The sequence below is a fragment of the Marmota flaviventris genome, chromosome 10 (assembly GCF_047511675.1).
Source record: "Marmota flaviventris isolate mMarFla1 chromosome 10, mMarFla1.hap1, whole genome shotgun sequence".
NCBI classification, from domain to species: Eukaryota; Metazoa; Chordata; class Mammalia; order Rodentia; family Sciuridae; genus Marmota; species Marmota flaviventris.
The window spans coordinates 52,689,062-52,715,231 of record NC_092507.1 but is presented as its reverse complement, the minus strand read 5'-3'; the positions used below and the strand labels follow the sequence as shown (position 1 = coordinate 52,715,231).

Sequence of the window (26,170 nt, the reverse complement as noted above, 5' to 3'; positions counted from 1 at the left end):
AATAAGCAATGAACACCCATCAAGGTCCAGAGCATTTCAATATGGACCATCTCATCTTAATCACACAATAATCATGCAGAAGGTTCACAAGGGCTATCAAGATATAAATTAACTTAATCAGAAGTAATTTATCAGACAGATATTAGAAATGCAACAAGAAGCAGACACTCAGTCTGCTTAGTGAGGTTAGGTAGCTGAGAACATTGTCCAGGAGATCGAGCCACCAAAATGGCCTCACTAGAAGGCCGCTGTGGACAGTTGGCTGATCTGTCAGCAACATCTTCTCTTTCTCCATACATTTGAGATCACAGATCACCCGATTTCTATTGAATGTTCAAAGTCACCGGCAACAGTCTCTGCTCACCTAGAGAAAGTAACACACATGCCACTCTAGCTGTTGTGGGGCAGAAAGGAGTATCACCTGTCCTCCCCCAGCAGCTTCTGGGCCTCCAGAGCCAAAAGGATGCCTAAGATGCAGGGCCACCAAAACAGCAATCACCATCTGAAGTTGCACTGAATTCTCACGTCTTTTGACAAAATACAGATTTGCTCAGATTCATGCAGCTGAACAAATGCCAGCACTGAGAGTCCAACTAGGACTCCTGGTTCTTGACTTTCATTAAAATGCCATTTTAACTAGCACACTAAGGCACCCTAAGTGCAGGTTTTCTATGAATGTTGCAATCTGTCTTCAATATCATCATAAACATGACTTTGTGTGTATGGGAAAGGGACATAGGCTTGCTGGGTTGTCCGTTTTTCAGCAAGATGTCAAAAATGAATCGATAAAGATTTTTTCCTCCTGAAATCTATCATTTCTTTATCATTCTGAACTAAAAAAATCTAACAATAGTTGTATAAGACAAAATACATCTAAGAGTATTGGTTGGAGATCATTTTCTATGTCTTACATTTACCTCATTAATAAACTGGAAGGGAACGCAAACGTTGCTAAAATTAAAATAGGCATAATATGTCTGGATTTTAAAAAATATGCTTTCACAAGTCTACCTCATAGTTGTAACTTCAATTTATATATAATCTTGTAGTGTTTTTCTTCTATCCTTGGAGATTTAAAAAAACTTCTCCACTTTAAAAAGTCCACTAGAGCTGATTATATGGTCAAAGAAAAAATAGATCTTATAAAATCACTGAATAACTTCAGTGTTTTACCCTAATTCCCCTTTCCTTCCTACCCATTTTTTTTAAGTCAAGAAAGATAAATGAACTAAAGCTGTTCATCTTTAGTTGATTCAAATCTACCTTTTTAATAACAAGTGGCCGAAGCCAAAAAAGGGATTAAAGATGGCGTGCTTTCAACAATTCTTTATTATGGCCTGGGATTTACTTTGCAATTATTCCCTTCTGGGCAGAGCCAAGGCCCAGTGAACTTGTTATTACCCAGTCTGGAGATTTCTAAAAAATGAAAACTCCACACTTGCTTCAAGGGGCGGGTACCACAGGCATGAAAGACACCAACGTGGAGGAAGCCATAAGATCTTTGAGAATGGTGCTTGGAAGAGATGAGGAGCCCCCGCAGGCAGAAATAAAAGCAGAGAACATTCTTCATCCACACTTAGTTAGAAAAGAGGGAACAAACGAAGTATGAACTTCATTGAATTTTGAGTCCTGTATAACTCTGAGAATTATCTTTCTGCAATGTCCTCTGCTTTTTCTCTTATAGTTAACACTAAACACCTTAAGAGGAAAACAAGAGATCTTTTTTCTCTTTGCTTGCCTTCTGAATAGCAAAGATGAGGGGAGTTGTTGCCAATCATGGATGGAAAAAAACAGAATTGTGAAGAGAAAGAGAGGGAGCAGAGGACAACCCTTGAGTTGTGCTTTATTTACACTTAATACAAGGATGCTTCTAAGGGCATTCTTGGGCAATTCCTACAAAAAGACATGGGGAAGAAGAAGAAGGTATATATTACTTTTTCCACCTTAAAGATGATGACACAAATCTTCCACCCTTAAATGACTTGCCCATGCACACCACTTAAGGTTGGACTGGAGTCTCCTGACTCTTTATAGGTGCCCTTTCCTCTAAGTATCACATTTTTGACCTATCCAAAGAAGTCATTTTCTTGGTGGAGCTCAAGTTCCTCTTTGACTCTCTGCTCCCGAAAGCTTGTTCTTGTCTTATTTCTGGCTCATCTTCCGAAGTCAAGTTGAGTTTCTACATTCCCTATCTCCTGGGCTGCCAGCAGGTTCCGACTTCAGCACTCCCTGGAGCCTCAGAACCTCTGCTCTTTGCCCATCTGTGCAAGGTGTTCCTTTTCCGCCTCAGAGAATAAAGGATAGAAACAAAAAGTAAAACATTGTCTTCCACTTTAATATCAACCAGGTGACCCATTAATTCAATTCAATCAGCATCTGCTATAGTCTCAACTGTGATCTCAATGAGTTGGGCAAAGATGAGTTGGGTAGGCGCTGGCCAAGGAACACATGATCTAGTGAGGCAGACAGAAGTGGATACGACTATACTGCACAACTCTAGTGAGAGACAAAACAGAGACACAAAGAGTACAGTAAAAGAAACTGTATCTGGCTGAGGGAAATGAAGAAAGGCTCCCTTAGAGGGAAGTAGCTGTGGCTCAAAAGTGTCCTGTTCTGATCCAAACACATCAAGAACAATCTTCAAAGTAAGATGCATGAAATAAGTGGGCACAGTGGCACAGGCAGGAGGACAAGTTCAAGGCCAGCCTGAGTAACATAGAGAGACCCTGACTCAAAATAAAAGAAAAAGGGATGGGGATGTAGTTCAGCACACTGGAGCACTTGTCTAGTATGGGCAAGGCCCTGGGTTCAATCACCAGTACCACAAAAAAAAAAAAAAAAAAAGAGAGAGAGAGAGAAGGAGAAGGAGAAAAGGAAAAAAGATATTCTATTACCTTTTTTCCTAGGATTCACGTCTCACAAGAGAGATGGTAGAGTTATTAATTCCACCTTACAGGTGAGAAAGTTGAATTTGTTCCCTAAAAGCTATCACAGAAAGAACCCCAAAACAAATGCAACTCCTGTCTACCAATGGTGTCCGACCACTTTAGAACTGTTACTTTTTTAATTGCTCCAAAAAACATGGTAATGGAGCTGCTTGAACAAAGAGCAGGCAATTCAAAGTATTTGTTCAGGAAAAATTCATGCCAGAATCCTAAACAGCTTTATTGGCATTTGAAACAACTTTCTAGGTACCATTCAAGAACATCTTTTATCCAAAATCAAAACGTATACTGGGAAGAAACAAAACCATCACAAAAGGTACACCAGATGCTCTGTACCACAGCTAGGCTTAAAAGTCACATTCTCTGGATCTTTCTTAACACATCCACCCCTCACCCCTCCAAGTAGGAAAAAAAAAAAAACTTCCCTCCCCTTATAACTACTTCACCCTGCCTGATAAGTTTACCCCAGTTCTACTGTCATTAGTATGTGGCTCTATGAAAAGTCATTTCATCTTTAGTCTTCCAGTCCTTCTCTGTATTAAAATAAACAGTACTTAACTCATTGCTGGTTGAGAAGATTAAGCTAATTAATGCACATAAACTGATTTAAACACAACCTGACATGGTAAGCATTCACTTTATTGTGACATTTTACTGCTCTTCTTGGGTATGGTATTTAAGAGCCCAGGGGGTTAAATGCTGGCTTTTTCATTCATTAGCTCTAATTAAAGAGTCAATCTTATTATCCACCTCCAAGAAAGGTTGTGAGAATTACATAAGGTAATGCAGATAAGAATACTGAGCACTTAGCAAGTGCTCAATAAATAACAATGATACAGTACTACCTGTCTCTTCATGGATCAGCAACTTTGGCGTCTGATTTTTTTTTTTTTTTTTTTAATTTCTAGAGCTCAACACAGTGCCAAGCACTTCCCAGTGCTTATAACATGTTAAATGATCAAGTAGCAGGCTTCAGCCTAGCTTATCACTAACAGAGAATCCCTGGCACCTGACACTTCTTAGGAGTAGGCAAAATGACGAACACTGAATCACCACAGTGACTCCCAGGACCTCAAGGCACCATCTTGATATGCATGAGACTCCTTGCCCCATTTAAAAGAGCGCCTCCCCCACCCCATATCGTCTCCTGCACGTTGTTGTAACCCTGTTAAAAAATAAAAAGCAAGCCGAACTGGATAGGAGCGGAAGGGATGCAGAGGTGGAAAAGGCAGCCAGGTCACACTGTCCCTAAAGAGTTCCTGGGAAGGAGGAGCAGAAGGGGCAGGCGAGGCACCGGCACAGAAAACAAAGGGCAGACAGCGCAGTGAAGGCGGAGAAAAGTGACAGTGGGGACTGGGCAGCGCCAGGCGGGGAGGAGCACACGGGCCCCAGGGGGTAACAAAGAGCTGGTCCACTAGCCTCGATGCAGCCCCACTACCAGGCAAAGTCTCAAGCAGGATGAGGGTCCAAAGAGGTGATGGAGACAAGGGTGCAAGGAAGGGTGCTGGGCTCTGCCAAGAAAAGGAGGGGCGCATACCTGGAGGGGCGGGGTCCCAGGCTGGAACAGGAGGCGGGCAGCGGAAGGGCCCAGGAGGCGAACCTTCCCAGGGATGTCGAACGCAGTCCCCGGAAAGCACAGTTTCTGCTGTGGCCACCAGGGGTGCATGGAGGAAATCTCCTGTATTCTTCCCTCCAGACCTTGTAAGACAGCTACCCTGACAGTAACACCAGCCCAGGGGCTCACCAGTGCACTTGACCGCTTCCCCTCCCTCCACTGGGTATGATGACCTTGAAAAAATGAGGCACTCCCGCACATGGACATAGGGAGTTTAAAACTGAGTGGTGGTATTGGTGGTGGTAAAAAAAGCTCTAGTGAGATGCGGATCCAGAAGACTGAGGACCTACAAACCAGAAAAGAAACGCTCTTCTGACTAGGCAAAATAATATTTTTCCCCCACAGAAAAATTTGGAAATCTTGTGTCTAGAGTTGCTTTTTGAAATCAACACTATCCTAAAATACCAATTCATGGAAACGAAACTACAAATAAGAACTATGACCACTTACCGAGCAATTACTAGATGTGCCTTGTGAACATCCTATCACTTTGTCTTCACAATCCTATGATTCAAACATCTAATTAGTGCCTTCCCTGGGACAGGTATAGTGCTGGTGACTGACTTTCTCAAAGGGCAGGCAGGAGGTCCCAGGCCTCATGGAACTTGCAGTCTACCCAAAGACGGGTACAATATGGAAAGGAGCTATGTAATAGGTAATAGGTTATATCCAGGTAAGTTTGTATTTTCACTACCATATCTTGCTTCCTAAAGACATCCATTTCTACCCTATTGCTTAGGAGAGCAAAATAAACTAAGAGGAACCTATACATAAAATGAAAGAATTAAACCCAATATGTAAATCCAAACGCAAAAATCAGAGTGATAGGGTTCTGATACACCCACAACAAAGAGGTTGTAAATTAGTAATAAATTTATGAAGTCCAAGGTTCAAGTATAAGAAAACACGATTCTAAATATTTATCTAAAACAGGTGTTTCCTCCATATTAAAAATTTGAACCTTTTCAAGTGCATTTCTATTGTGCTCATCAGTGGTCCCTTTATATTATATATATTATATCAAAACTTGGCCTGCATTTCAAAAGGACACAGAATGACAGAGCTGCAAGTGCTACCTCCAACCTCTTCATTTACAACAGAAAGGGAAATAGTGATAGAGGTTCAGGTCCTGGAACTTGATGGATGGCAAGGTTAGGAATTAGAATCTAAGTTTCCCAGCCAAAGATCTTTCCAGTAGTATATAGGAAATTGAACCTATTAGTCTAACAAACCCCTGGCTTAGTCACATTTAATTCTCTAGAGAGGCCCTTCAGTTGCAAAATATAGACAATTGAAGCTTAAATTTACTGTGTATGGGGGACACTGGTCAATAAAAAGATTTCTAATTGTCCCAATTGTTCAACATAAATTACCAATAGTTTTAAACCTCCCAACAAAACTGTACCCACCACCCTACAGAAACACATTTGAAAATCTTGATCAAAAACGTCATCTCTTCTTTCACATGCTAGAGTGCATCTTAAAAACATGGAATCATATTTTATGCGAACAAAAATAAATTCCTAAAAAGCATTACTTAGTATCATTGCTCTGTAAAATTTTTCCTTCTTTGTTTTTGTTTTGCTTTTCCACATAAAATATATTCTGTATTTTCTCTGAAGTAAGCTGGTGCTTTGACAGATTTTAGATTTTTTCCCCTCAACTAAAGGCACTATTCAATTTCAATGTCCTTGGAGTGTTTTATCTGGGGATTAGACAACTGTACCAAAACACAGCTGTTCCAGTTTTTTCTCTTTTATTTTTCACATTAAAAACTCCCACTATCAGCCAGTCCAATTAGTTACTCACTATCAAAAGCCGGCTTTGGTCTTTCATCTTCTGGAAAACTGGATCCAAGTGACAGGGTGTCATGGAAACTGTATCTTGGGTCATTTCCTGTTTCAATTGTTTAGCGACAAAAAAAGTTCTGCTCTATCAGATGGAAATTAATGAATACTTGCTGTTGCCTTTTGAAGAGTATGCAACTAAATAAAAAAGTAATTATCCTTTTTGACCAAGTTTTCCCACTAACACCAGGGAATATATGGAGATCAATGCGCCCAAAATGGGAAAAGAAAGGTACTTTGATTGATGCAATAAACCAAGGTTTGTTTCAGTTCAATTTCCATAATTCCATAATTCAGACTGTCTGTCACTCCGGTTTGGAAAATGTAACTACGGGTTAAGTGAGTTTAATTACAGTTCACTTTATTCAATATTCTTCCATTTAGAATAAAACTTCAACGTCTCCTTATCTATTCTATTTTACCCCAATTTTGACATTAACTAGGCAGCTGGTATTTTCCTTTTTAACCTGAAATGCCCTTAACACAAGAGAATGTATAACAGAAAAAACAACTGTAATATAATTGAAAAGATTCTATGCTATATCTATGCTTTGTAAACAAAACATGCACAAGTGTGTGTGTGCGCGCATGACATGTACGTGTGTGCATGTGTGTGCACATGTGCACTTAAGAAGAAAAGTGGAGTTTAAAGACTACAAGTAATACCAGGCAGGAACATGTGTGGAGGACATGAAGTCCTGGCTGGAATTCAGTCTTAATGAGCCCCTTAGTGATCTAATGTGTACCAGTGAACATTAAGGATGGAAACACAGTGCCAGACAGGACAATGGAGAACTCAACTAGTGTTTAATACATTTCAGCTCTGTCTAAATAACTGTTGGCAAAAAATGTGGAAGCAATACAACAAATCAATTTTAGGGCTCAGGAGGATTTGCTTAAATAAGACAGCCTTGAAGTGTGCATTACAGAATAAGTTCACAGCTCGACTGTGGGAAAGGCATCTACTTGACATGCTTTCTACCCTTGCTTAGTTGTTGAATGGCTTTTCTATTCAAAACAAGAAAAAAAATGGTTTTTCTTTTTCGTAGCCTTAAAAAGGAAAACAAACAACTGGGAAAACATCCAAAAGCAAATAAACTTTAAATACTATACAAAGTAAGCTAAGCCTTATATTACTTATATCCATCTTGATGTTTGGAGAAATTCTTTTTTTCTTTTTCTAGTACTGGGGATGGAACCCAGAGGTACTCCACCACAAAGCTACATCCCCAGCCCTTTTAATACTCTTCTTTTGAGACAATGTCTCCCTAAGTTGCAGAGACTGGCTTGAACTTGTGATCTTCCTGTCTCAGCCTCCTGAATAGCTGGAATTACAGATGTGTGCCTCTGCACCTGGCCATTTAGAGAATTCTATATAGAAGAAACATGAAGGGAAAAGAGGATGCCTTTTGAGCAATGATAACCTGAGTTCTAGAACTTTTTAATCTATTATTAAGTCATTGTGTTATTTAATTAGTGCCAGCAAAGAGGCATTTAGGCCAAGCCTATCCACAACATCTCTCCTAGTCACATGATTTCCTCCTCTCAAAATCTACACTTTTGCTCCTAAGAGACTGACTATGTTTTATTAAAAGTAAGATAGTAGGACTGGGGATGTGGCTCAGAGGCAGAGTGCTTGCCTAGCATGCACAGGGCTTTAGGTTTGATTCCCAGTACCACAAACAAACAAACAAAAAAAAGCAAAAATGTAAGATGGTGCTAATAACTTCTACCTGGAAACCACTCCTGTTCCTTTTTTATCAGCCTTCAGGGAAAGTGAAACATTCATTCTTCTATACCTTTCAGGGAGAAAATCCCTAATTCAGGAAAAAAGTTACTTGTAGGAAACATTTCATAGGTATTTACATTATACTTATTATGGTTTGGTCTTTATGTGCACAAAATACCAGAAGTAGAAGTAATTTAACCAGAAATTATTTTTTCCCATAAGTAGAAGTAATTTCTAGAAACCATTTGGATAGTATTTTCTAAGTAGTTAAAAATATGGAATTAATTGCTGAAGGCATCAACACAAGAAGGCATAAATCAGTTCAAAGAAGTAGGTAGTGAGACTTGACTAAAACAAACCAAGGCAGCTACAACCAGGCTGGAAGGCCTCTGGTCATGAGGACTGAAGTTGGGTTTTTCCCAAGAGAAACAATACATAAAACAATGATGGAGCTGGTAGGAGGAGAGGTTATGAACTTTAAGAGAAGCAAGGAATAGAGTAGAAATATAGTCAGAGTAGAAAGGCCATTTTTATATTCTGGTCATAACTCACTGTTTTCCCTTTAATTTCTTTCCCAGAAAATACAATGATAGTGAGTCCACCACATCTTTCTTTTTATTTATTAAAATGCAGGAGGAGGGAATAGAGAATCTTAATTTGTAAGCATAGTTTAATTATAGAATTCTAGTAAACTCTTATTATATGCATGACAATAGGCTGATTCTTATAATTAGTGTATTAACATCAATATTGGACTAGCATGCATAGAAATTTCACTTCTGTGGTTGCTTTTTTTTAACATGTCTAATCAAGGATATTATTTAGAATATAGATATGTATTGGGCACCTGGAAGGTTGAAAATTGCTGACCCCTCTGGATCCATGAAAAGTAAATTACTGCAGAACAGATCCGGCGCTGCTGCTGGACTTACCAAATACCCTGCCACAGCCCCAGCTTGTTTGCAGGTAGGTGGGGTCATGTGACCAACTGTGGCCAAGGGCTGGTGATCAGAAGTGACTTGTGTCAGTACCCAGCCAAAGCCATTAACACACAAAGAGTTTTCCCTGCTTCTCTGGAGTCAAACCTGGAGGTCACAAATTGTGACACTAATATTTCAAGGTCAAGGAAAGCCACCTCAGTCTTTAGAAGGCATTTTTAACTAAATGAAAAATAGGTTATAGAATCACTGAGATGCAGGGATTCTTCTGTGCCCGCAGCCCATCCTGGGTCAGAGAGTCCTAGGGTTTTGTTTTTTTTTTTTTTTGTGCATAGAACTCAAGGACAGTGAATCTCTTCTCAAAATCACAAGTTGAAATACATACACTAAAACACACAGGACTGTAAAGAATAACCATCATAAAATATTTTTAAGTTATGAGTTTATTAATATATTAGTCAATAAGAACTAGCAGTGTGTCTAACAACTACTGTAATTTCAAAGCCCTGAGGATTGGGTTATTTCAAGTTACCTATGATAGGTAGAAGGAGGTATGAGATGCTTCTCCCAGTGTATCTAATATGACCATTTACAATATGCCCTCTCCATCTTCTAATATGACCAACTCCAACGCAGAGTTCTGGGCTCAGTAGAATCAGGTGCTTGGCAGTGTGTGTGTCTTACTCTCCTTCCTGGCTTCTCATCTGCTGTTGAGTTTCTGTCACTTATTCTGTGTACTTGCCAACAGTTTTCTTTTCTTTTATTAGAGCTTTATAGTTATAAGTAGTAGTTGGGCTTATCCCAGGAAAACTCATACATGCATAGAAACCAATTTCAGTTCATGATCCCCCCCTTTTCCCTCCCTTTTTCTTCCTATCCTCCCCTCTCCCATTCTCCTTCCTTTACTAGACTTCTTTTTTGCTCATCTGCTCATTTATATTTGGTTGGCTCTTTATGTGATCCTATCCTTCCCTCCCTGTTTCTTTGATTTTATTCTAGTTTCCACTTATGAGAGAAAACATTCAACCGTTGAGTTTCTTGAGTTTGGCTTACTTCATTTCCATCCTTTTATACCAGCAAATGCTCTCCTTTTTATGACTAAGTAAAACTGCCCTGTAAATATATACCATCATTTCTTAATCCATTCATCTACTGACAGGCATCTGGGTTGAATCTATAATTAAGCTATTGTGAATTGTGCTGCTGTAAACACTGAAGTGGCTGTATGGCTATCGTAAGCTGATTTTAGATCTTTGGGGTAAACACCAAGGAGTGGGATAGCTGGGTCATATAGTAGTTCCAGCCTTAGTTTTTTGAGGATACAATGCCTTTACTTTATTTTTATGTAGTGCTAAGGATCAAACCCAGTGCTTCACACATGCCAGGCAAGCTACAGCCCCAACCCTTATGTTTCTCCTGTGAGATGATATTTAGTTTTTTGCACATTTATTAATTGGGTTATTGGAGGGTGGGTGTTGTTAATAAATGTGCAAAAAACTAAATATCATCTCACAGGAGAAACATAAGGGTTGGGGCTGTAGCTTGCCTGGCATGTGTGAAGCACTGGGTTTGATCCTTAGCACTACATAAAAATAAAGTAAAGGCATTGTATCCATCTATAACTTAAAAAATAAAAAATTAAAAAGAAGAAACATAAATGGCCAATAAATCCATGAAAAAATATCCAAGGTCTCTAGAAATCAGGGAAATACAAATGAAAACTACGCTAGGATTCCATTGCACTCCAGTCAGAATGGCAACGATCAAGAATATGAACATTAATAAATGTTGGCAAAGATATGTGAAGAAGATAAAATTGTACATTGTTGGTGGGACTGCAGACTAGTACAACCACTCTGAAGAGCAGTGTGGAGATTCCTCAAAAAACTAAGGCTGGAACTACTATATGACCAAACACAAGACACGTGAACACTGCTGATAAGGACTGGTGTGTAGCCCTCATGGGTCAGAACTTCCAGTGATGTACATTCCGGACTAACTGGGAACTTGACCTATTTAATAAGCCTGTAAGGGCTGGGTAAAAGGAGGCTTTAAGTCATTCACACCTTATAAGGCATTCCTTCAAGTTCCGAAGGGAGGGAAATAATTTATGTACTTTAATATAAACCACTCCAATCATCCCTACATTATATAGTCAACACCCTACCTAAGACCATGAGACACAGTGGACAACTGCGTTGTAGCTCTCATTCCTGAGACAAGAGATCAGAGAATCAAGAAAGTATTTGAGCCAGGCACAGTGGTGCACACCTGTATGCCCAGCTGTTCAGGAGGCTGAAACAGGCAGATCTCAAATGAAAGAGAGAGAAAAAGAGAGAGGAAGGATGGGAGGGAGGGGAAGGAAGGAAGGAAGGAAGGAAGGAAGGAAGGAAGGAAGGAAGGAAGGAAGGAAGGAAGGAAGGAAAGAAGGAAGGAAGGAGGGAGAAAGGAAGAAAGAAAGGGACTGGGAAAGTATCTTAAATAGAGTAATGAACTCTGTAGGCAAGACTTGATATCCAAGAGGCTGAGGCCTGGAACTAAACCTTGCCTTGCATTTCAAATACCAAGAGGTGGCATAGTATGACAGAAGTGCCATTGGATCAAATGCCAGGAGACTGGGCTTTGCATTTAGGTCCCATTACCAATTATTTCAGCAAACGTGAGCCAAAAAAAAAAAAAAAACCCTTTGCTTTGAACTTCAGATACCTCTTCTTCAAAAAAGGCAATGAGCCTTGAAGGCACCTTCCCGTGCAAAAATGAAGATTCAGTAAACTCTGGAAATCTCAGGAAGACATGATTAAAGAAATACAAAGTATTATGGTAGAAATACGATCAAATACAAATTTATACTGGATGTTGTATAAGACAAAATATATTTCGGTTTCAGTTAGTGAGAAAATACAGAGGAGAAATGAATAGTTTCCATTTATTGAACTGCAGTACTGTGCTAGGTACATACGTGATTCTTGAACCACGTATATACATGACTTTAAAAGCTGCCCTAGTCGGTGTCTATATGCTGGTGTGAGTTTCCTCTGCTTTCTCTCCCTGGAAGCCATCTACAAGTTATACTGAACTATGTGTAACCAGCTTTCTGGGGGTGAACTACTGTCTCACTTGGGGGTCGATTCAAAGAATCAGGAAGGGCATTCTGGAGAGAAGAATGCCTGAGGCATGTCAAAGGGCTTGAGATCCAGTCCACACTCAGTCCTGGCCTCTGCCTGTTTTGCTGCTCTGCTACCCAGTTGTTTGGGTTTATTTTCTTCACATGGGTAACTTCTTTGCTGAGAGCAGAGGCCGTACAAATAAGCAGGAGAATCAATCAAGGCTGACTCTCAGCTGATCCAGGCTCTCTCCCAGGTATTTTTTCTTGAACTATATGACTCCAAATAGCCTTGGTATTCACATCCATCATGTTAATCTCGGCTGACTTTGAAACTCTTGGTGGCTAAGGGTCTCCTCTGTCCTTCCCTACTTTCCTTGCTAACCACTGCTGGCTATAACTAATTGGAAATGAAGTTTCAAAACTGAGAAGGACTCTTAGGCTTCTCCCAACCTGCCAGCAGTGAGCAAAGGCAGAGCCTGTGTCCTTTTCTTTATGTACCCTAGGTCATTGGGAGGCATTGTGGAGCACAGAGTGAGTGCTAGAAAATATTGGCTGAACCAATGACTAATCAGAGGACCATTACACGGGCTGAGGTTGTGGCTCAGTGGTAGAGCACTTGCCTCGCATGTGTGAGACACTGGGTTCCATCCACAGCACCACATAAAAATAAATATACAAAATAAAGGTATCATGTCCATCTACAAATATATATATATAATTACTGACCAAAGCCCTGCAAGTATTATCAGGTGACAGAGGAAAAAAAAGAAAAACTCTGCCTTCACTTTGGTGACACAAGTCCTATAAAATCTGACAGACTACATTTCTATTTCTTATTCTCTCTTTATGACAAAGCTAATACATACAGTAGCCAATAGGCTGATAATTGTTCAATTCTCAGCATTTTTTGGAAGAAAAAGTAAATTTGTCCAAACAAACACACACATGATAAAAGAAAATAAAAAAAGAACTCAATTCCCACCCTGCTTTGAAACATAAATCTTAAGACCCCTCAGGTCAAAAATGACAGCTAGAGTCCTTTAATCTTGAAAATGTTCTCTCCATGGAAACCCAGGACAGGAAGCCACTTAAGTGAAGCTCATTTTTTCCCCCTCTTTTTGAGGTAACTTCTAAGGGAAAACTAGGTTTCGAGGAAATTGGGCTTCCACGCATGACTATCCTATAGGAAGGTACTCCAAGGCATCTGGTTTCACTGACCCATAAATTGACCCATGAGTAAAGCTTTCCCAGTTTGCTTCAGCTGGAAGAGACCTTGGCTTACTTTACTTTCGTTCTCAATTCCCAGCATACCATTTCTTTTATTAAAATTCTTATTGGGTATCTGGGCATGATGGCTTATGTCTGTAATCCCAGGAACTCGGGAGGATGAGGCAGGAGAATCACAAGTTCAAGGCCAGCCTGAGCAACTTTGTGAGGCCCTGTCTCAAAATACAAAATAAAAAGGGCTGGGTATGTAGCTCAGAGGAAGGGTACCCCTGGGTTCTATTCCCTATACTGCAAATAGAACAGAAATTTATTCTACATGTTTTATCAGCTTTGTGTCGCTGTGACCAAAAACCTGACAAGAACAATGTGAAGGGAGAAAAGTTTATTTTGACTCATGGTTTCAGAGGTTCAGTTCATGGCTGACTGACTCCATGGCTGTGGGCCCAAAGTGAGGTGGAACATTGTGGCAGAAGGGTGCAGCAGAGGAAAGTAGCTTAGGATATGGCACCAAGATGCAGAGAGAAAGATCCACTCTCCAGGGACAAAATACAAACCCCGAAGAAATGACTCCAGTTACCTACCTCCTCTAGCCACACCCCCACTTGCCTACAGTTATCATCAAATTAATCCACATCAGTGGATTCATCCAACAATTAGGTTACACCTCTCATAATCTAATCATTTAACCTCTGAACATTGTTTTATTGTCTTACACATAAACTTTTGGGGGACACCTCATATCTAAACCGTAACAGTTCATTCCATTTTCACCTCAAGTCAGTGAATTTTACACACTATGATTTACCATAATTTCAAGTATGACAAGCATTTTAAGTGTGATACCTTTGGCTATAAAGGACTAGGAAACTTGGAGTCCACACATCATCTTAGGAAATTAGATGAGGAAGGGTTCTAGTAGATTGCAAGAGGAAACCATGTCACTGAGAAACTAAGTGATCAGCCAGATGTAGAGCCAGATGCAGAAGATGGTTTCCTAGCTCAAAGATTACTAGATTTTTCTCCACTCTCCAGCATACAATGCCTTAGATATTCCAGGTGGGAGTAACTTAAATCCTACTAGTACTAAGAAGCTTTTTAAAAAAGCAATCAAAATATTTCCAGTAAGACTAAGGTGGGGCAATTTCGTACAATCCTGGCATCCTTTATAGAACCTTGAGCTCATTAGCAGAAGCAAACTATCCCATATATTTCAAAGCCTAACTCTCAATGTGGTTCAAACAAACACTACACATCAAGTCGCTTTCACCACCACCCATGTTCAGGGATGCACTGTCTGGGACAGCAGCCAGCTTGGCAAACAAATCACTATAAAATGCAAAGGTTTTAAGTGCCCTCTTGCCTTTGGCAGTACATTCAAAGCTATTCAAATATATTATAGTAAAACTAAAATAGAGCTACTAATGTCCCAGCCAACAAAAAGGGTGAAAAGTCTATACATGTTCTTTATTTTAATGAAATGAATTAGATATTTCAACTTTTGTTCTATTTCCTTGTAAATGACAATCCTGAGAAGAAATGGACAAAGAGGGAGGCATAAACCTGTAGGAAAGCTAAAAGGGAAAACTAAGTAGACTGATAAGAAGAAGATGGTGACTTAGTACTTACTAGGGACACTTTGAAAGCTCATTATACTAACTTGGGGTCAAAAAAAAAATAATAAAGCATGATTCTTTAGCTCTAATTCAAATAAAAATAGCTCTGTATTACTTCTCTTTCTGTCCATGTGTGTCTTTCCCAATCAACAACTGAGGACAGATTCTATCCAAACTTAATCTAGGTAGATGGAACCAGTACACTCGTGACACACCTTTGCACACAATAAATCACTTGGACTTCACAAGGAAGCCCTTGACAGTCTCTCAAGTCTACAAAGAGACTATGTGAGCCATAACAGCAGTCACTTTATCTGTTTCAAAGGAGAAAGTCAAGAAGAAATCAACTTCAAGTACACAGGAGAGCTTTTCCAAACATATCAGGAAATAATTTCAGAATTTACGATAGACATTGCTTACTAAAAAAACTTACTTGAGATTGGAATGTTCTCTGTTCTCAGGTTTTCTTTCCTTTTCTCTCTTCCCATCCTATCGGGGATGACAATAAAACTTTACATGTGCATTCATTTCCGGTTTTCAAATTGCTTCCACATCTATTCCATTCTCCCTGAGCAGCAAGTGGAGGAGAGGTATTCCATACAAGTCTCCTTAGGAGAGAGGAGTGAGATGCACAAACATGCCTTCCCTGCTGCATCTGTAAAGTATTTCCTCTTGACTGAGTCGCACAAAAAATAGTTTCTCTATTAACCCATGCCTATATTCTCCAGAGCTTTCTACACCAAGAAATAAGATTCAAGCAAACAGCAAATACTACAGGACTCATTAAGTGCTGAATCATTTAATGTAATTAACCTAAGTGTTCAGGCAGAGGCTGATTACATTTGAATCCCACCTCTACTGCTTTGTGACTTTCACATCTTGGATAAAATATTTACTCTTTCTGAAGTCAATAGCCATCCGCATTAAAAAGAGAAATTCTAACCTGGTTCTTGAAAGGTGCCCCCCAAATGAGCACATCTGCTAAGTCTTATCTTTAAAATATTGAGAATATTTTTTTCTTGAATATTTGAGGAACGATTATCAGGCATAATCTTTGTGGTTTTACCATAAGTGAATTAAAGAGCTTCCCTTGGTCAACATCTAGACTGGAGTTTACAAATTAAATTTAAGGGAAGAGAAAGTGCAAATCCTTTGTCTAACAGCTTTGACATGTGGGGGATGTTATCATTTACAAGTAAATTCTCTCTTTGACAGCTGTTCATGATAGGACACTAACAGAGCATTGCACATCCACATATACAAATGCAAAGATTTATTTAAAATTAAGAGAAAGCTGGAGGATGGGGAGAGATGGTTAGAAGAGATGAGAAAATTTCACATGCCTTACCAGGCAAAGCCAGAGCCACAGTCCCACATTACAAGCCCCTACCTGGTCTAAAAGAAAGTTATCTAAAGCATTAACTAAGAGGATAAGAAACCATCATTGTTGCAGGCTTAAAGTGATCCACTTTCACTGGAGCTCAGGGTAGAGGGGCTCTCATTGAAAATGCAAAGTCCGCAGCTGGGGGTAAGAAGAAGAGAAAATGTTAAGATGCTCAACCCTGGAGAGCCAATACCATGGTCTCCGCATTCCAATGCTGGCCTCCTCCCTGCCCCCCACCCCATGGCCCCCTCCCATTATTCTGGAGCAAGGTCCTTCCCAGCCCTGCCATTCAGTGTCAGGGAGACTTGGGAAGCGCCCCAGGAACTGCTGCGAGATGGAGAAATACACAAAGGCAGCCTTCCACAAAGCATTCTTTCACAGAGGCGCTGTGTCTATTAAATACGTCCCCTTAATGTGCATACACTTCTCTAAGGAGATTATGAGGACCATGAGCTCACTAAAGCAGCCCCGAAAAATGTGTTTAAGTCCACTGCAGGGAGGAGAAAAGGTGTGCGTGGCTGGGAGGAGGGAAGATTTAAAATTACCTTGTTGGTAATTCCCAGGGAAAGAAAGGTGTAGATAAAATGTCCAATGAGGCTGCTGCAGCTCGCAGGCTGAGTTAGTTGGTATCTGCACGGTTGCCTCCAGACATTGGCACACTTTCTCACACGGCCCAGTTATGGGCCATAACACTTTGGAAATATTCCTTGCAATGTGTAAGTCATGAGAAGAGAGGCCTAATCGCCACCCTGTCCCTCAAATCTATGGAGTGGGAAGTACAAAGTGTAATAAGTAATTTCCCCATAAAATGTATAATACATTTCCCCAGAATATATAACTGAAGTGCCCAGATTATCAATGGCTTAATAAATGACTAAGCTCTTCACCTGGTTACTTCCTTATGATTATGTCCTCCTGGGGATCAATGTTACCAAAGAGCAAGCTCGTGTGCAATAATACATAGAATGTCCTCTTAACTCACCTAGATGTGGAAAAGATAAAACAAGAAGGCTGAACAAGTATTTCCAAATTCTTATAAGATAGATTATTTTATAATTCACAAAAGGATTTCAAAGATATCTGGTTCGATATAACAGCTCTGTGAAGAAAGTATTATTTACCCCCTTGCACTAGGTGAGGAAAGTGATCTGGAGATATTAGGTGGCTCCCCAAGGTTTTGCTTCCAAATTCACTAATTCATTTGGCCCTGACTGAGCATCCACTCTTGTCCTAGGCTCTCTTGAAGGTATTGAACATTCAGGGAAAATGGACTTAGTCTCAACCCCCAAGAAGCTCACAAGGACAAGGGCACAGTTCTGTGGGGGTCACAAAGGAGCAGTAAAAAAAAAACAGAGACAACCATCTAGAGAAGGCAACGCTGGGGCTGACTCCTCATGGATGAACACAGTGCTCTCTTCACACCACAGTGTTTTCCATGACTCAACAGTAGGAAGCCAGGCTAAGAAAAAATGGACCTGATGATCACTTTTATGGTAGAAGATAAGTGGACAATAAATACACTCAGGGAGCCCCAGCAGCAGATGCTACCTTTTTTTTTTGCATTTATGATAACTCAAAAGATTGAATAAGCAGGGTGCCACCACAGCGTGCTAGGATCAGCACAGGTTCTGGATAAGAAGGAGCCCAGTGGCTCTGTGTGTGGCAGAGGGTGAGGGTTTAGAACTGGAGGACACCTCCAGGAAGTACTGTGGTGAACAGAAAAGTGTGTTCATGTGAGATTGGACTGCAGATATCTGGATCCAGTTGGTGTTGGCCAGGACACGAACAGACACTTGAACAAAGCCTGGACCAAAGGCATGTGTAATAACAGTGACAGCACCCAACGCCATGCTATCAGAACCAAGGCTGCCTTCCCCTAGAGTTTTCACAAGTTATAAAAATGTCCTTATTCCTCAAGCAGCAAAGATTGCCAATGGACTTTCACTGAGAAGAAATATTTCTCAAATACAGATTGTTTTTACTGCAGGAATACAGTACCTTCTTCAATCCTCCTCTTCTTTTTCCAAATGAATAATACTGCCTAGATGGAACTGATTTTCTTTACCTCTGTTTCCAAACTTCTAAAAAAAAAAAATTATCTCCCCCCTTATTTAATTTATGGAGATATATTCAGGGGGAATTTCTGAGTTCCTTTAGTCAAGAAAGAAAAGTAATGGCCAGGCACAGTGGTACACAGCTGTAATCTCAGCTACTTGGAAGGGTGAGGTAGGAGGATCACAGGTCTGAGGGCAGCCTAGGCAACTTGGTAAGATCCTGTCTCAAAACAAAAAGGGGCTGGGGATGTAGCTTGGTGGCAAAGTACTTGCCTAGTGTGTGTGAAGTTCTGTAGTCATTCCCTAGTGCAGCAAAAAAGCAAGCAAATAAGTGAATAAAAGATCTTTAAGAAAATCAATTGGTGTACACTGTACATGATTTTAATACAGCAAACATAGTGTCTCACTGTTAGTTTTTATTAATTAAAAAAAAGAGGGAGCAGTTTTTGAAGAAAGGCACCTCTTTTCCCACTGCTTTGGGCTACTAGATAGAAGGACCTTGAAATTTGTGCTCTGAACATTTACAGTTTGGACTGCTAAGAGTAACCCCTGCCCACGCCGTAAAGCAAGGTAGCAAATTTAAGGCATTATTAATATTACAGTCAGATCATATTGGTCTCTACTGATTATTTAATAGCTTAAATAACTTTTTAAAAAATTACTTAAGCAAAGTTTTTCTAGATTTCATCTTTAAATTTTTACAGAAGATCCCACAGGTTTGAAAGTGTCCTGGAAGTTAAAGGGCCGGTGCTTTTTTAGGCCTACCTTTTCAAAGAGCAAATGTTGCTCTGGACCTATTTCTCACTACAATTTGCTGACTTCCCCTGAGAACAAAAGGTTATAACTAAAGAGCACAGAACATAGTGCTTTCATACGTATTCTTTCCTTTAGTCTTCACAACTCCCCCAAGGTTAGGTAAAATCCCCATTTTGCAGATAAAGGAATCAAGGTGTGGAGAGGCCACGTCATTTAGCCATTGTACAACCACTGCACAGTTAATTCTTGAAAGTTGAGAGAACTCTGAATCCTGGTGCATGAAGAATACTGTGTGAGCCATGCTCTGCGTTCCCAAGCACATTGCCTCTGTTTAGACCTCTGGAAGACACACACATCTCCAGAGATGGGAACTCATCAGTTTGAGGAGAAAATGCCAAGTTGAAATTGAGACTGGTTAGACAGGGCACTATCACAGATTATTAATTTAGCGTTCTCCCCCAGAGAGTGTTTGATGTAAATGGCAAGGGTTCAGAGGTCAGAGAGAAGGAAGTATGTGCTTTAATTTCTCCCCCCTAGAGGTGTGTGAGTGTTTTCTATTAACAAAAACCCTGTAGCTAACAAATCCCGGGCTTGGATCAAACAACCCTCCATCTTTTAAGTCATAACATCACAGGGAGGCATTTCAAGAGGAAACCAGGCCCAGTCAGACCTGCAGGAACCAGAGAGAATGCTGCTTCTGTCCTTTGGGAATTTGAAATGCATCTTTTTGCTGAAACTGCTGAGTGACAGACAAAAATATCCCCAAATAATCATTCTTCACTGATGGACAGGGGCTAAACTGAAAGAACTTGGAGCTATTTATACCTTCAGCCAAGGCAATCAGGAACACACACTAGGCAAGCAGCTTGGTCCACTGACGTTATGTCTGAGTTAAGTGATACTAGCCAGTATTTAACCTGTACTTATTATGGCATTACAGCATAGTAAATGCTCAATAAATGGTAGTTACCTGTATTATAGCACTTCCCTCTTTTCCCACTTGAATGACATTGGAGAGTTGTCCTACTCATTTTTCAACCCCACGAACCTATGATCCTACCAATTGTACAAAATTCAGAAGTGAGGAGTGGAACATTTAATTCTGAAGAACCAGTAATATCTGCCTGCACATAAAGAAAAAAAGCTAACACTTCTGGAGACCTCTGGCATCAGGCATTGTGCTAGATAATCTAACAAACCTCCTCATTTAACCCTGCAACAATGATGAGCACATCCCCAATTTTTACAGTGAGGAATTTGAGGTTCATAAGGACAGTGAGAGAACTTGGAGTAAAATCCATTTCTCTGAAGAGGCTTTTGTGAGTTGGCCTGAGAACTGGGTCTGCTTTTATAACCTCTCCGAGTGAATATTGTTCCAAGCAACAGACTTCTAAATGAGCTTTGGAAGCCAGTGTTTGCAAACTGGGGCTTGCTGGAACCATTCATGTCCCCTGCTTCTTTCAGGGAAGGCCTCTGTGTTACTTAAAAAATGGCTTTTAGTTTGAAGGACTCATGCCTCCTTCAAAAGCAGATCCACAGAGCCTTCCAGAAGGTAGGTAATCCTGCCAGGGCAGTCCTAGGGGGGTGTGGAATGGAGAAAGTCTCAGGGCAACTGGCAGCTGAGCTATAAAAGACAGAAAAAAACTTAAGTTGAGAGTTTACAGGAAACACACAGAGGAAGAGTGAAGCATGGTAATTGTTTACAGGCCACTTGTGAGTCGTCTGAAAATGCCATAAATAAGAAATACAGCTCGAGACAAACTAGCCCAAAGAGAGTTGATCCCCCAGAAATGGTCCTCCAGGGCACATGACCTATCTGTATCCATGAAGCAAAGGTTATGAGCACTGTTTACAAATCATTTCTCTGAACTGACCCTCGTCCCCTGCTGTTCTCAGCCTGCTTGCCAACTAGTCTCCCCAGCAGAATGTTCACTCCAGAAAATCAGGGCTGTATTTGGGTGAATATCTTCAGCATCTCCCAGAATGCTCGGCTGGTAGTACACATTAAATGTATGTTTCATTTAAAGCATTGCTCACTTCAGTATTTACCTAACTTTCCTGCTTGGACTGTTTTATTGTGGAAATCATTGGTAAATCCCCCACAAAACACTGTGTGAGTATGTGTGTGTGTGTGTGTGTGTGAGTGTGTGTGTGTGTGTGTGGTGTTAGGGATGAACCCAGGGTGTGTGTATGTGTGTGTGTGTGTGTGTTGCTAGGGATGAACCCAGGGCGTATGTGTGGGTGTGTGTGTGTGTGTGGTGCTAGGGATGAATCTATGGCATGTGTTTGTGTGTGTGGTGTTAGGGATGAACCCAGGGCGTGTGTGTGTGTGTGTGTGTGTGTGTGTGTGTGTGTGTGTGTATGTGAGTGGTGCTGGGGATGAAACTCAGGGCCTTGCACTAGCTAGGTCAGTGCTCTGCCACTGCATACCTAGCCCCCCAAGTCTCTAATGGTATTATGTCATGATGTGAATGCTTTTGAGGAAAAAGGCATTTATAGAATTTTAATGTGACAATATATATAAGAATAGTCCAGTATCTAGATAATAATTTTTTTAGTATAATAACTAAGGGAACCAATGTGTAAAGGTCAAATACTAATGAAATGAAGATACAGTCCCTATCTATAACTACAGGCTTCACATAAATGGACACAACCAAGCAAAGAGAAAATATTAGAAAAAAATTGTGTCTATATGGAATTGTTTTTTTCCTTGTTATTATTCCCTAAAAAATACAGTATAACAACTATTTGTATTATAGTGAGTCTTATAAGTAATTTAGAGATGATTTAAAATATATAGGAGGATTTGGGTAGTTCATATGCAAATACTATGCCATTTTATACACAGGACTTGAGTATCCCTGACTTGGTATTTGTGGGGATTCCTGGAACAATCCCCCACAGATATCAAGGATGTGCTTAATACTGAATAAGCCATGCTGCTTGACAGATTTTAAGTACTTTTCAAGTGAGCTGAAAGAAAGAATTATAGGAGAACAATGCAGTTAGGTTAGCAGACCTCTCACCTTTTCACTCAATATCAGATATTTTGGGAAATAGCAACACAATACTATTTATGATTATCCAGTTATGCTGGTGCACGCCTGTAATCTCAACAACTGGGGATGCTGAGGCAAAAAGATGGCAATTTCCAGGCCAGTCTTGGCAATTTAGCAAAACCCTCTCTCAAAATAAAAAGTAAAAAGGGCTGGGGATATTAAAACAAAAACAAACAACAACAACAACAAAAAACACAATAATGTCTAACTAAAGCATTTTTTTTTACCTACAAGTCTTATATTAACTCTTGAATAACATCAAATGGACTTTGAGGAAAATTAATTTAAAAAGGAAAGTCCTCACACTTTACCTCCTTGAAAATATTTTACTATGTCATAATGAGAACCCCTATACAATTCTAAATAAATGACCAAAACATAAATGTACAAAAGAGATACTAATTGTTTTGGAAACTGTAAAACTCTTAAAAATTATTTATTAAAATCAAATAAAATTTATATTCATTTATTTGAAAATATATTAACTATGATTTAGTTTCAATAACCAAGTGAACAACAGTAGGTTAAGTTTATACCCTAAAGTAGCAAATCTTTTTGTAACTTTTTGAACATCATCATAGACAGTCACAACCAAACAAGAAATTAGAGATAGGAAAAGAGAGATTGATAGAAAACAAAATAACAAAAAAAAAAAAAAAAAGGAAATTTGCAAAACCCAGATTATAGAAGTATCTGCCACTACATAGTTAAGAATATGATTCTGTCTATAAAACATGTTATGTTGTTAAGTTCTATCTGTAATAATATGTTTAGAAAATGTAAACAGGCAATTCCAAACCATAATCACTTTACAAATAGTTAAAAATATATTCTAATATGTTAAGTATTGAAATTGCCTTTTAAACTAATTGATTTGGATTCTTCTACTAACCTAATGGATTAAGCTATCCCAGATACTCATTGTTGACTTAACATCATCATGTATGTACTATGTCTCAGGACTCCCTTGAGATTAGGTATGGCAAATACTCAGAAAATACAGATGCTCCTCAACTTACAAAGGGGTTGTATCCCAATAAAGCCATCATAAATTGAATTATGTCAAAAAATAGATTTAACATACCAAATATCATAGTTTAGCTTGGTCGGCTTGAAGCACTTCAGAACACTCTTAGCCTACACTTGGGCAAAACCATCTAACACAAAGCCTATTTTGCAACAAAGTGTTGAATATCATGTACACACACAGATGGGCATTTTGAAGACACGATGGGATGTGAAAACACAAAATACAATATAAAAAAAATACTGGCAACACATTACACTGTGCACTGTTGGCTGATTGCCTTCATGATAGATCGCATGTCTGGCTGGGACTTGTGGCTCACTGTAGCTCCCAGAATCAGTACAGTATCCTATGGCATACTGTTAACCCCAGAAAAGATCCATAAGAGAAGTATAGTTTCTACTGAATACATATCACATATGCACCATCCTAAAGTAAAAACAAAACAAAACAAAACCATGAGTCAATAATTCTAATTTGAGGGGCTGGGGATGTGGCTCAAGTGGTAGTGTGCTCGCCTGGCATGCATGTGGCCCGGGTTCGATCCTCAGCACCACATACAAACAAAGATGTTGTTCCGCCGCAAACAGGAAAATAAATATTAAAATTCTCTTTAAAAAAATAATTCTAATTTGAGAACTGTCTGTAATCAATTAATTGTGTGTGTGTGTGTGTGTGTGTGTGTGTGTGTGTGTACACTCATATGTACATGCAGGATGGGAACAAACCCAGGGTCTCAGAGAATATTAGGCAAGTACTCTACTGAGACACAAGTGCTCTATTTGAGACACATTCCCAGCCCACTTTGTGTGTGTGTGTGTGTGTGTTTTGTTCTGTTTTGAGAGACAGGGGAACCTGGCCAGGTATGGTAACATGTGCTTGAAAGCCCATCAGCTGGATGTGGTTCAGTGATACAATAACTCTGTTGATAAAGACTACACAAAACAATCACCAGTGCCACTAAGAGACGAGAGAGAGAGAGAGAGAGGTCCATCATAACTAAAACATAAGTCAGAACAATCAAAATCATTCCTTATACTCTACTGCCATTGATTGGACGGTGATGGTGTTAACTGCAGTGAACATTTGTGATACCTCTCTGCTGTACAAATCACTGGATTATGCAGCAGTCTAATGTGGGTGGAATTGACCCAAATCTAAGATCTCTGGTTCCAGGATTGTACTGTGGTTTAAACACATGGAACCCCATCCTCCTGTGTTCATTAAGGTGCAATCAGGGTGACTGGAGGTGTTCTTCAATGAGTGGGGAGACAGGCACCCTCCTCTGAAGAATGTGATGTGTCCCAAAGAGGACTGGGATTGATGCACTTATGTTATTGTAAGCAAAGCCAATAGCTAGAGGGTAATAAAACCAAGAGAGTGAGAAGAAAGCCATGGAGCCAGCCAGAGGCCTGTTTCTGAAGCAAAAGTCAACCCCACCACTTTTGGGCCTGAAACCCTCGAATGGCTTCCCATTTCTTCCAGAATAAAATCTAGTCTCCACAGTGATCCTATTCTCTCTTGTCTTCCTTCATTGACATCCTCCCTCGACACCTTCGTTCAGCCCCTCAAACACCACCCCATTCCCTCCACAGGGTCCTGTGTGCAGTCCTCTTTCCTTTGCTCCAGCCTCAGTTCACCCACTCATCAGCTCCCCCAAGAGCCTCCGGTGAACAACACTGGAGTCAGGGGCTGACATTATCTCTATTGAATTTTTGCATGTTTAAATATCTAAAGGCAGGGAGGGTTCCAGTGAACTGGTACAAGAGCCAAGCAACAGTTCTAACAGGTTGGCTGGCTGACTCCGTGTAAGAATCTACACCTATTTTTTGATAAAGACTACACAGAACTGCACTGGAGCAGTAAAAAACCAACAGTTAACCCGAAATTGGAAATAATTCTTTATTTTTATTTGAAAATGAGAGCTGCAAAATCTTCAACTCTCTTATCAAGGTTTTAATATATCTTGGATTATACTTTATTCTTGCTAATATTGGATGTCATTGTTATTTAAATAATGAATCAAAATTTCCTGTGAGAATGTCACTTGAAAAAAATCAATTTACAATGGTAGGATTTGGCACTCACAGGGAAAATATTTACATCTAAATATGTACGTACATGTACACTCAAAACTCAATAACAAATGGGCACATTGGAACTTTTAGGAGTGATAGAAATGTTATAAAACTGGATGGTGGTGGTCACTGTATAACTCTACAAATGTAAAAACCATCATTCAAATTGTTTTTTAATCAACAACAAAAAAACCCATTTAAAAATGCATTAATGTTGGGGAGGCGGGGTAAGGAGGTAGGAAAGATGATGGAATGAACGGACATCATTGTCCTAGGTACATGTATGATTGCATGAATGGTGTGACTCTACTTCATGTACAACCAGAGAAGCGAAAAATTCTGCTCCATTTGTGTACAATGTATGGAAGGGCTTTCTACTGTCATGTATAATTGATTAGAACTCGTAAATTTTTTTTAAAAAGATCATTCTTCAAAAAAAAATATGTATTAATGTTGCGACAGTTCACCAAAATAGAAAAAGAAAAAGAAGAAGAAGAAGATATATTAATGACAAGAAGACTCTTGAAAAAAATGCTCAGCATCATCATTCATCTCATTAAAAGTAAAAATGAGGTCTGGGGTTATGGCTCAGTGGTAGAGCGCTTGCCTTGCATGTGTGAGGCACTGGGTTTGATCCTCAGCACTGCATAAAAATAAATAAATAAAGGTATTGTGCCCAACTACAGCTAAAAATATTTTTAGAAAGTAAAATCAACTCTTATATTCCTTAGTTTATAAGACATTCCAAGCTCATCTGGTATCCACCCTGCTCCAGCCTTGGAACTGGCC

At 39.7% G+C, this 26,170-nt stretch overlaps 1 protein-coding gene across 1 annotated transcript in view; it reads right to left on the bottom strand.

Annotated features, from left to right (window-relative positions):
* The window catches only part of Cachd1 (cache domain containing 1), a 203,922-nt gene that overhangs the window by 160,745 nt on the left and 17,007 nt on the right, over positions 1–26,170 (bottom strand). The gene's annotated exons all lie outside the window — the stretch shown is intronic.